The sequence below is a fragment of the Canis aureus genome, chromosome 18 (genome assembly GCF_053574225.1).
Source record: "Canis aureus isolate CA01 chromosome 18, VMU_Caureus_v.1.0, whole genome shotgun sequence".
NCBI lineage: Eukaryota > Metazoa > Chordata > Mammalia > Carnivora > Canidae > Canis > Canis aureus.
In genome coordinates this window covers 45,545,164-45,558,459 of record NC_135628.1, presented here as the reverse complement: position 1 = coordinate 45,558,459, position 13,296 = coordinate 45,545,164, and the positions used below count along the sequence as shown (strand labels likewise).

Genomic DNA, 13,296 nt, shown 5'->3' with positions numbered 1-13,296 from the left:
CATGGTGATGCTATTTGCAGGTGATCTTAATAGAAAAGGTCAGAGAGCTAGCTCCATCTCTTTCTCCCATGTGTGAGAACACAAGGAGAACTTGGCAGTCTGCAAATATGAAGAGTATTCACACCATGCTGACAATCTGATCTCTGAGTTCCAGCCTCCAGAACTTGAGAAATAAGTTCTGTTTGTAAGACTTCTAGTCTATGAAGCAGCTAAAACTCATTCTTTACCCAGGCATTACTTGATTAGACTTTACAGTGTGAAGAGGTAATTGTGAATACATGAAGGGATATAGGTGCGTTGAAGAATTTGTTTTTTAAGAATTTAGAGAAATAAAATGGCAGGATGATCTAAATGTGAAATGCCTCTATAAAGGAGTGACAAATGGCATCATGATGGGTTGCCTTGAACTACTCCAGAATGTGAAATAAAGGTTTTGAATGAATGAAACTAGTATCAAAGGTAGTAGGTGATGGCAAACGTTACCCACTTCAGCAAAATAGATTCTGGAGAAGATTTGTTATATATATTGTTAAATTTATTCCATTTTCTGAGCTACTATTTTCTTTTTCATAAACATTGTATCTCTCATTCCTTTAATAATAGGTAGTCCATGAGATTATTTACATGAATGAAAAAAGTTAGGTTCACTCCACACTACATCTCCTGATGTGTGTGTTGTGCAGGATATCAATTTTGGTGGCAACATGATCAGGTCACATTTTGCAAGTAGACTACTGCATATGTTTGGTGCCCAAACACTGCCTACAACAGGGTAATAGTTTTAGGAAACTCAGTGATAACAACTTTCACAGTAATAAGGATCTCAGGGGGGATCCCTGGGTGGCTCAGCAGTTTAGCTCCTGCCTTCAGTCTAGGGTGTGATCCTAGAGACCCAAGATCAAGTCCCACATTGGGCTCCTACATGGAGCCTGCTTCTCCCTCTGCCTCTCTCTCTCTCTGTGTCTCTCATGAATAAATAAATAAAATCTTAAAAAAAAAAAAAAAGGATCTCAGAAGAAGAGATATAAAGGGGGCAGAAAATTTGAAGAAATACTAGCTGAAAACTTCCCAAATTTGGGGAAATAAACAGACATCCAGATCCAAGAGGACCAGAGATTCTACAAAAATTTCAACTCAAGGAGGTCCACACCAAGACACAAAGTAATTAAAATAGCAAAAAATAGGGATGAAGAAAACAAAACCAGCAAAAGAAAAGCAGTTACATGCAAGGGAAATCCCATAAGGCTTTCAGCAAATTTTTCACAGAAACTTTATAAATCAGAAGGAAGTATCATGATATGTTTAAAGTACTCAAAGGGAAAAATCTATAGCCAAGAATACTTTATCCAATAAGGCTATCATTCAGAATAGAAAGAATTTTTCAGACAAAGAAAAATTTAAAGAGTTCATGACCACGAATTCAGCCTATGAGAAATAGGCTTTCATGGGGGACAAAACACCATAAGTGAGAGTATGAAAAGTAAAAAACACAAAGCATTAAAAATGAACATTTCAGTAAAAAACAGTCAAAGGATTCACAAAGTAAAAGGTATAGGGTATTATATTTTACATCCTAAATATGGGAGGAGAGGAGTGAAGAATGGGTTCAAATGTAGGCGACCATAAACTTAAGGCAGACTACATGCAGAAGATGATGTTATACACAAACTGAGTGGTAACCGCAAATCAAAAACTAGTATTAGATATGCAAAGGATAAAGAGAAAGGAACCTATATCACTAAAGAAAGTCAACAAGCCATGAAAGAGAACAAAAACCACAAAAAAGTAACAAAATAGGAAATGCTTATCAATAAATATTTGAATGCAAATGGCTTAAATGTTCCAATAAAAAGACATAGAGTGACAGAGTGGATAAAAAAACAAGACCCGGAACACCTGGGTGGCTCATCAGTTGAACGTCTGCCTTTGGCCCAGGCATGATCCTAGAGTCTTGGAATCGAGTCCCTCATTGGTTCCCTGCATGGAGCCTACTTCTCTCTCTGCCTGTGTCTCTGCCTCTCTCTCTCTCTGTGTTTCTCATGAATAAATAAATAAATAAAATCTTAAAAAAAAAAAAACAAGACCCATCTATATATTGCCTACAAGAGACTCATTTCAGACTGAGACACCAGCAGATTGAAAGTAAAGTGATGGAGAAACATTTATCATGCAAATGTCAAAAGAAAGAGTAGCAAATGTCTGTCACAGAAGATAGACTTTAAAACAAAAGGGAACAATCCAATAAGATAAAACAATTGTAAATATTTATGCACCTGACATAGGAACACCCAGATAAATAAAAGAGTTAATAAAAAACATAAAGGAAATTATAGATACAATAATAATAGTGGACTTTAACACCCCACTTGCATGGATGGATCATCCAAACAGAAAGTTGACAAGGAATCGGTGGCTTTGAACAACACACTGGACAAGATGGATTTAACAGACAAATACACAACATTCCACCCTACAACAGCAGAATACACATATGTTTCAAATGTACATAGAACATATTCAAAAAAGCTGAAATCATACCATGCACCTTTTCTCGCCATAATGCTAGGAACTAGAAATCTACCAAAAGAAAAAATCTGTAAAAAGCAGAAAAATGTATGAAAAATACATGAAGTTAATTAAATAACATGCTACTAGGCAGAGCCAGGCACAGCACTATGAGGATCTTCTCCAGGGGAGGAGAATAGGTCCTTACCTGGCTGGGTCCTTTAAGATTTTGAGTTTGATCTCTGACATGTGACTGGGATTCAAAACAGAATTGTGGCACCAGATATGCAAATGGCCCAGACTCAGACAGGTTGAAGGCAGAGATCAGATAGAGTCTTGGACTATAGGAGAAGAGATTGTTGGCTTTTCTGTGAGGGCTTCCTGAGTAGTGGTGGCTGAGAGTTTCCCTTCCCAGGATGAGAGGGGGAATGTGAAGCCATCTTCCACCTCTCCCTCCCTTCACCTTGCCCACCAGCATGGTCAGACTTCAGAGAAAAACAGAGCACCTCCAGTGGTGGTTGTAGCTGCTTATACCAAACTCCATCCCTCTGTGCCCTGCAGGGGCATCTTTACCAAAGAATGTCTGATTGTGAGCCAGGGCAGCCAGCCTCTGCCTCAGAGGGCCAACACAGGTCCCCCACATGTACCAAGACCACTGATCATAGAGAGCTCCAAAGCATCAGCTTTAGTCCTGGTGGAAATAGGAACAGGCTTTCCCCTATATTTTTTTTTCCATTGGAATCAGGCTTATAGGTTTTTGCTGCTTTGTTCCCTTTTTCATTTTGTGGATCAGGCTTCTTTTTTTCTTTTTTTTGGACCATGTTTTTGTTTGTTTTTTTCTTTTTCATTATTTTTTTTCTTTTATTGGGCTCATCTTAACAAACAAATTAAAGTACATCTAGTTAAAGTCCCAAACACTCCCCACTGCAAGCAAGGAGGGACTCTGCAGATGAATGACCTATGGAAAAGAGCAGTCAAAACACATCATGAAGTGTTTCTAATGTATGCTGTGTGCTCTGCTGGGGTGCCAGGTCCTGGAGAGTGTATAACCCCTTTTTAGTACAGCATTACTCTGAGTAGCAGGAAGCATAACAAAGCCTTCATAAAACAAAAGATAGAAACTTAGCCAAAATGACAAAATGGAGGAATTCTCCCCTAAGGAAAGATTAGGAAGAAGTCACAGAGAGACTTGCTCAAAACAGATATAAGAAATATATCTGAGCAAGAATTCAAAACAACAGTCACTCAAAAATACTAGGGCTTGAAAAAAGCATAGGAGATACCAGAGAAACCCTTACTGCAGCTATAAAAGACCTAAAAACTAGTAGGCAGAAAAAAAATAATGCTATAACTGAGATGCAAAACAACTGGATACAATCACAATGAGGATAGAGGAAGCAGAAGAACACGAGTACTTTAAAAAGATGAGAGAAAGGCAGAAGACTTAGTATCAGAGTGATACATATAAGAAAAGCTTGACCAGCCATTACTAGCTCTAAAAATGGAAGGAAAGTATAAGAAGCACAACTAGCTTTTAGAAGTTTGAAAAGAAGAAGTTTCCACGAGAGCTTATAGAAAGGAATAAAAACCCAGAGGTACCTTAACTTTCAACCAGTGAAACCAATTTTAGATTTCTGACCATTAAAATTGTAAGATAATAAACTTGTTGTTAAAAGCCACTACATTTGTGGTAACTTTCTATGGCAACAATTGGAAAATAAAGATTTCAACACTAACAATTTTAACAACTTGTTAGAATTAGCTGACAAAAAGTTTAAAGCAGCTATTTAAAAATATGCTAGAAAAATAATTACATGCTTTAAAAAAATTAAAAGCCTCAGCAAGGAAATAGCAAGTTTCAAGAAAAAAAAATAGCAGAATCAAATGGAGATTTTAAAACTAAGTAATATATGGAATAAGAAGCTCAAATACAGGGACACCTGGCTGGCTCAGTGGTTGAGTGTCTGCCTTCGGCTCAGGATAAGATCCCAGGGTCCTGGGATCAAGTGCCACATTGGGCTCCTTGCAGGGGGCTTGCTTCTCCCTCTGCCTGTGTCTATACCTGTCTCCGTCTCTAATGAATAAATAAATAAAATCTAAAAATGAAACAAAAAACAAAAAGAAGCTCAAGGACAGACTCATAAGCAGAGTGAAGGAGACAGAAGAGAAAATCCAAAAAATAAAAAAATTAAAAATCCCTCAATTTAAGTGCAGAGAGAATTACACTGGGGAAAAATCCAGTATCATGCAGAATTATTATAATAAAAGCTCTAATATCCATGTCCTTGGAGTCCCTGAAGAAGACAAAGAAGGAAGGATTGAAGAAGTCCTTGACAAAACAACTAAAAACTTTGCAAATGTGACATGAAGAATAAACCTACAGATTAAAGGAGCTAACCAAACCCAAAATGAGATAAATCTATATAAATACACATTAAACTTCCGCAGACTAAAAATAAAGGTGCAATATTGAAAAAAGCCAGAGAGGAAAAAAAACCAAGAGGGGAAAACATTTTCAAGAACAGTGGATTTTTCATCAAAAACAAAACAAAAATGAGGGTCAAAAGGACATGGCACTATATTTTTCAATAATTGCAAGAAAAGATTTGTCTATCCAGAATCCCAAATCCAGTAAAACATCCTACAAATCAGGTAAAACATTCCTACAGGAATGAAAGGAAAATTGAGACAAGTGTGCATTTAAAGAATACTAAAAGATTTGCCACCAGCAGATCTACCATAAAGGAATACCTAAAGGATGTACTTTAAATTCAAAAAACAAAAGTATAAAAGAAGGAATTTTGGAATGTCACCAAAAAAGGAAATAACGTGACACGTAAAAATATAGATAAATACAACAGATTCTCCTCCTCTTCATTTTCTAAGTAATATTTTATATGTGAGGCAAATTATAACACATTCAAATGTTTCTAAATGTATGCAGAAGAAAGATTTAGTACAATTTATTATAAATAAGGAGGATGAAGGAACTTAATGAGAACTGTTTCTATATTTCACTTGAACTGATAAAATGATAAAACAAACAACTGTTTATCCAGTCCAGTTCTAGAAAATCCCTGAACTCATCTCCTCTACAAACACCTATGTAGAGGGCAATTTCTCCTAAAGAACTGAGGTTGTCTGAATAGCTCCTACATAACCAAAGAGAACCCACATAGAAGAACAGCAAAAGAGAGCATGATTTTTTTTAAAAAAAGGCAACTTCTATCCATGATGCTGAGAATTGCAGTGGAAAGGGATAGTACTGGGGGATTATGAACAGATTCATCTGCCCTGAGTAAAGGAAAATAAACGTGACTTAAAGGCCTAAAATATAAAGGAAGCAAACCTAGAACTCTGCCAAACAGCAGAGGAGCTACTGGAACTCTTTAAATTGGAGGGGCTGAATAAACCCCACTACTTATATTCCCCTCTACCTTTATAACAAAGGCAGGGCAGAGTTCAGATGCCATAGCCAGCTGGCTGCTTCAGCAGGCCATGATCCCCTAGTCTACACCAGCCCTGGATGCCCTGGGGCCAAATAAAAACAAGTGCCACGTTTGTTTGTATTTTTAAGATTTTTTAAATTTTATTTTTGTTTTTATTTAAGATTTTATTTATTTATTCATGAGAGACACACAGAGAGAGAGGCAGAGACACAGGCAGAGGGAAAAGCAGGATCCCCATAGGGAGCCTGATGCGAGATTTGATCCCAGGATCCTGGGATCATGACCTGAGCCAAAGGCAGAGCCTCAACCACTGAGCCACCCAGGTGTACCAAGTGCCATGGTTTAAAAGAGAAACTATAACATAAAGGATCTAACTCCAAACTCCAACAAACAGTGAGGGAAACATGGGAATGCTCTCTGAGTCAGAGGGGCTGGTGAGTGCCACAGTTTATATTTCCCTTTCACCTTGATAGCATGGATAGGAACAGGGTCCAGGTGCCTTAGCCAGCCTACTGCCAGAGTGAGCCCCAGGCCCCTATCCTATACCAGTATAATCCATTCCACTAAGGTATACACAAGGACACCCCTGCTCAGCACTCACTACAGTTCCAATCATCTGGTCAAAGTGAAAGAGGCACAAAGCTCCTCAGAACTCTCTAGGCCAATACCACTTTGGCCCCAGCTGCCCCACCAGGGTACTCACTGTGCTGACCACTATGGGATGCTGGCATCCTTTGTACAGAGAGGCCCAGGACTGCACTGGCCCATGCCTATCTCAAGTCCAGCCATCCCACCAAGTAAGCCCCAGTCCAGGTCAGCCATAGCACCAAGCAGGCAGGCACACAGAGTCTGTGCAGAAAACCAACATACATATCATTCCTTTAAGTTTTAGAGAAATAGCTATTCCACCTAATTCATAGAAACACAAGCAAAATGAGAAGACTGGAATTTGCTCCAGTGAAATACATGGCAAAACCTCAGAAAAAGAACTAAATTAAAGAGAAATAACCCATCTACTTGATAAATAGGTCAAAGATAATGGTCATAAGAATGCTCACTAGACTGGAGAAAAGATGGGAGAAGTTAGTAAGAACTTCAACAAACACACAGAAAATAAAATAACAAATCAGACTTGAATACAACAACTGAAATAAAAAGTACACTAGAGAAAATCAACAGTATATTAGAGGATACAGAAAAATAGTTCAGCAATCTGGAGACAGGATAATGGAAAACACCCAAGCTGAACAGCAAAAAGAAAAAAAAATACATTAAAATTAGGATAGGTAAAGGAATCTCTTTGACAACATCAAGTAAATAAACATTTGCATTACAGAGATCCCAGGAAGGAAAAGAGAGAGAGAAAGAGGCAGCTGAAAACTTCCCTAATCTGGGAAAGGAAATAGACATTCAGGTTTAGAATGCACAAAGAGTTCCAAACAGGATGAATCCAAGGAGATCCACATCACAACACATAATAAGGAAAATGCCAATTATTGAAGACAGATAATTTCAAAAGCAGCAAGAGAGAAGCATCTAATAACATGCAAGAGAATCTCTAAAGGTTATCAGCTGATTTTCGAGCAGAAACTTTGAGTATATCATGCCAGCCACTTCTGGCCTACAAAGTGCTAGAGGTAAAAACCCTAGAACAAAGAATATTCTACATTGCAAGGGCAAGGTTATCATTCAGAATTGAAAGGTGATAAAGACTTTCCCACAGAAGTGAAAGTTGAAGGAATTCATCACCACTAAACCAACATTAAAAGAATGTTGAAGGACTTCTCTCAGTGAAAAGAAAAGGGCTATAATTAATAAAGGAAATTATGAAAGGAAGAAATATCATGAGTAAAAGCAAACAACAGTAAAGCTAGTAGAGCAAACACTTATAAAGCTAATGTGAAAATTAAAAGTCAGAAGTAGTAAAATTCAATTTTATCTAATCTAATAAACTACATAAGGGGTCTCACAAAATGATAATGTAAAATGTCTTAACATATACATAAAACTTGGACATGGGGAGTAAAAATAAAATTCATTTAAATGTGTTCCAACTTAAGTGACCACCAACCAAATGTAGACTTCCCTACATTTAGGATGTTATATATGAACTTCATGGTAACTGCAAACCATAAACCTGTAATAGACACACAAAAAGACAAGCACAACAAATAAGGTCATCAACCATAAGGAAAGAGATCAAAGAGAAAAAACAAAAAAACAAAAAACAAAAAACAAAACAAAACAAAAAAACAAAAAGAAAAAACCCAAAACTATAAAAATAGCGAAAAATCAACAAAGCTGTAATCATCAAAACAGTATGGTACTGGCCCCCAAATAGACACATAGATCAGTGGAACAAGATAAAAAACCTAGAAGTAAACCCACAACTAGATCATCAATTAATCATCAACAAAGGAGGCAAGAATATGTAATAAGAAAAAGAAATTCTCTTTAATAAAAAGTGTTAGGGAAACTGGACAGCTATATGCCAAAGAATGAAATTGACTTCATTATGTAGTACACGAAATAAATTCAAAGTGGATTAAAGACCTAAATGCCTTTAGGATATAAAGATCTTCAAGAGATCTAAAATAATAAAAGTCCTAGAAGGAAACATACTCAGTAATCTGATTTTAGCCTTAGCAACAGTTTTTTAGATATATTGCCTAAGGCAAGGGAAACAAAAGCAAAAATAAACTACTGGGACTACATCAAAATGAAGAGCTTTTCATAGAAAGAGAAACCACTAACAACATGAAAAGGCAACCTATAAATGGCAGAAGAATATATCATATGCAAGTATTCATGCGGGGTTAATATCCAAGATATATAAAAAACTTGTATAACTCGACTCTTAAAAAAAAAAAAAAGGCTGATTCTAAAACAGCAGAGGACCTGAATAGGCATTTTTCCAAAGAGGACATACACATTGAATAGACACATGAAAAAGATGCTCTACATCAGTAATCATCAAGGAAATGCCATCGAAAATGATGAGAGATGACCTTAAATCATTCAGAATGGCTAGTATCAAAAAGATGCAAAATAGGGGTAACTGGCTAACTCAGTAGAGCATGTGATTCTTGATCTTGGGGTCATGAGTTAGAGCTCCACATTGGATGCAGACATTACATAAATAAATAAAGACAAAGATTTGCAAGTGTTTGTGAAGATGTGGAGAAAAAGAGACACTTCTGTGTTGCTGGTATGAATTTAAGTTGGTTCAGCCACTATGAAAAACAGTATGGAGGTTCTTCAAAAAATTAAGAATAGAAATACCACATGATCTAGTAATTCCACTACTTGTTATTTATCCTAAGGAAATGAAAACACTAATTCAAACAGACATGCAGTCTGTGTTTATTGCAGCATTATTTGTAATAAACAAGATGTCGAAGCAACCTATGCACACACACACACACACACACACACACACAGTGGATTAGTCAGCAATAAGAAAGAATGAGATCTTGCCATATTCAACAACATAAATAGATCTAGAGGACTAATGCTAACTGAAATAAATCAAATGGAAAAAGACAAATGCCATTTGATTTCACTTATATGTGGAATCTAAAAAAAAAAAGAAATAAAAAAGTAGAAACAGATCCCTAAGTACAAAGAACAAGTGAATATTTGACAGAGTAGAGTGGGGTGAAGAGATGAGAAAAATGGGTTAAGAGGCATGGGAGGTACAGGTTTCCAGTTATGGAATGAGTAAGTCATGGAGATAAAAAGTACATCATAGAGAATATGGTCAGTGGTATTGTCATAGCATTGTATGGTGACAAATTGTATCTCTACTTGTGGTGAATATAGCATAAAGTATATAATTTTAAAATCTATTTGTACACCTGAAACTAATATTTTATATCAATTATACTTCAATTAAAAAGTTGTTATGTTCTGTCTGTAAAATATTTTGAACTAAGTAAAATTAAAAACACTTTTTCAAAATGTGTAGGCTATACTAAAACAATGCTTAAAGGGTGTTAACAGCCTTAAATGCATACATTAAAAGTAGATCTAAATTTAATTACACTAATCCATGCTTATTCCTGTGGCTTGCTGAGACAAAGGAGTTGATGATATACTTTCTTAGGAATATCAGGAAATAACCAATCCAGATATCCAGGCATTTCTTATCATTCAGTAACTTCCCATTATACTTCTCAGTATAGTGACTAGTATACAGGTACTGATGGAAATGCTTATTTGTTAGAAAATCTTCAGCTAAGATGAAATCAGCAAAGAGGTGAGTATTTCTGCATCAGATTATTCCAAAGACCACTGACTTTAGCATTTTAACATTTTTCAAAACAAATATAAAATTAAGCTCACCTATAAAAATCTTCAAAGTACCTATTTCCCATAGTCTGCTTCAGAACTGAAGAGTAGAGAGAACACTTTAAAACTCATCCAATAGAGGGGATCCCTGGGTGGCTCAGCGGTTTAGCGCCTGCCTTTGGCCCAGGGCGCGATCCTGGAGACCCGGGATCGAGTCCCACGTCAGGATCCCGAGGCATGGAGCCTGCTTCTCTCTCTGCCTGTGTCTCTGCCTCTCTCTCTGTGTGTGTGACTATCATAAATGAAAAAAAAAAAAAATTAAAAAAAAAAAACTCATCCAGTAGAATCAGAGCGCGGCTGGGTGGCCAAGCAGCCAACCCTGGAGGAGCGCCGGCCGGCGTCCACTGCACCCAAGAGTTAGGGGTGTCCTACAACGCATCGCCCCCACCCTCAGCAGCACCCCCGGCTCCAGCACCCCTGGGCCCGCCACCCGGGTCCCCACAGCCAGAAGTGTCCCATCGCCGTCGGGCTCGGTGCCGGGAGCCGCTGCCCCTTTCAGGCCCGTTTAACGACTTTGGACCACCCTCCATGGCCATCTGCAGGCAATGAAGCCACCTGGCGCCCAGGGCTCCCAGAGCACCTACGCGGACCTGCTGTCGGTCATAGAGGAGATAGATGGGTAAAGAGATCCGGCCCACCTATGCTGGCAGCAAGAGCGCCATGGGGCGCCTGAAGAGAGGCATCATGCATGCCTGGCCCTAGTCCCAGAGTGCCTGCCAGAGACAGAGAAGAACGCCCGCACGTAACAGAACGCAATTCCACCGCCCAGTCTGGACCTTTCCTGGCCACTGCAGAGCACCTGCTTCTCCCTGGCCTTCACCCCGAGTTGCACTTCCCAACCTGGGCTTCCAGTCCTGTGTCCGTTGGTGGGTGCCCTCCAGGAACCAGGGAGTGGCTCTCACTCTAGCAGACAGCACTTGATTGGGACTCTTTCAAGAGTTAGCAGCGAGGTCACTATGAGTCCCGCCCATGACCTGCCAACAGTGTTGATCCAACTGGAGCTTGCTCCTTTCTGTGGCCCCCACCACTCAGCACTTACCCAGGACTTGTCACCACCTTTCCCAGACTCTTCCCCTAGCAGGGCCTCCCTAGACCTGTCACCTCCCTGCCTTGTCTCCTGGGCCATAGCAACTCTTTTTTCAGTGTCTTTTGCTAAATATGCCCCTTTTGTATAAATAAAAGATAATTTAGAGTTGTTCTCTTATCTCTTAATAAATAAATAAATAAATAAATAAATAAATAAATAAATCTCATCCAATAACTCCAAATTTATTCTGATAGCAAACAAAATAAAGACAGTACAAGAAAGGAAAATTATAGACCAGCATCTTTGATGAGTATAGATATGAAAATTCTCAACAAAATATTAGCAGAGTAAATCCAACAATGTATAAAAAGAATTATACACATGACAAAATGGGATTTATTTCAGGTGTGTAGAGTAGTCTAGCATTCAAAAAATAATCATTATAATCTACTACATCAACAGACTAAGGAAGAAAAATGACAATCATACCAATGGATCCAGAAAAAGCATCTGACAAAATTCAATATCCATAATAAAAAATCTCTCACAAAATTAAGAATAGAGAAAAAATGCTTCAACTTGATAAAGAACATCACAGAATACCTACACCCCACATGGCACAATGATGAGAAACTGGATGTTTTCCCTCTAAGACTGGAAACAAGGCTAGAATATCTTTTCTCCCCAGTCTTATTGAACACTGTCTGGAAGTCTGAGCTAGTACATTATGGTAAGAAAAAGAAATAAAATTATACAAATTGAAAATGGAGAAATAAAATTATTTTCATTTGCAGATAAAATAGTGGTCTAGGTATAAAATGCCCTCAAATTGGCAAAATAATTAATGAAACTATAAGTGAGTATAGCATGGTCATAGGATAAAAGATTAATATGAAAAAATCAATTACTTTTTTATATATCAGCAAAAAAAAACAAACAACAGAATTTGACCTTTAAAAACCAGTAGTATAGTAACACTAATAAAATGAAATAGTATACAAAGTATGGACAATATCTGTGGAAAACTACAAAACACTGATCAAAGAGATTAGAGATCTTGGTAATTTGAGTTATCCCACATTTATGTAATAGAATACTCAATAATATTAAGATGTCAGTTTTATCTTAATTTCTTCTACAGATTCTCCAATTCATATTCAGTCAAAATTCCAGGAAGCTATTTTATAGTTATCAACAAATTATCAAAGTTTTTATAGACAGGCAAAAGATTTGGAATAGAAAACACAATAGTCAAGATGTTGGAGGATTCACAGAATACAATTTTTAAATTCTCACTATGAAGCTATAATCAGCAGTCCAGCATGGTATTGGCTAAAGAAGAGATACATAGATTAATGGAATAGAAGAAATAATCAATAATAGACCATACAAATATAACCAACTATTTTGACAAATGAGCAAAAGCAATTAAATGAAGAAAGAATGGTCCTTCACGAAGTTGGTGACACCAAGATGGTCATGTGAATTATTCCCAATTTTGCTCCTCCTCACAAATTTAAGAACAAGATACCACTGGGAGAACCTTAGAACATAGGGATGAGGCTGAAGCACCCTGCTCTGCACCAAGCCAAGACCAACTGCATTAGAAGGGTAAAAGAAGAGGCTAGACATTGACCACATTGTCCCTCCCCCATTGTGCAGCACCACTGGGGCAGGAACCTGAGCCTCCAGTAGAAAAAAAGAATACAGGGAGGGCAACCACCCTGTATATTAGGAATCAATTCATGAGAGCACTTACTCTGATTTCACACTACAGGGTTTGCAAGGGAACCCTTTCAGTTCAACCACTGGGAACTGGCAGAGAAGGGATGGGGGGTGTTGCAAAACTAGCACACAATCTTGGCAGACCAAATTCATTCTTGCAATACCCAAGTAGTAATTTCAACCAGTGGCTTTGCTAATATACAAAACCAAATAGAAGCATGCTCTGATCAGGGAATTCTG

The 13,296-nt window shown here is 37.7% G+C and overlaps 1 protein-coding gene and 1 pseudogene across 4 annotated transcripts in view; one reads left to right on the top strand and one right to left on the bottom strand.

The window, feature by feature from the left end:
* The window catches only part of LOC144288960 (uncharacterized), a 284,720-nt gene that overhangs the window by 128,644 nt on the left and 142,780 nt on the right, over positions 1-13,296 (bottom strand). The gene's annotated exons all lie outside the window — the stretch shown is intronic.
* LOC144289172 (cyclin-dependent kinase 2-associated protein 2 pseudogene) lies at positions 6,359-11,418 on the top strand (annotated as a pseudogene).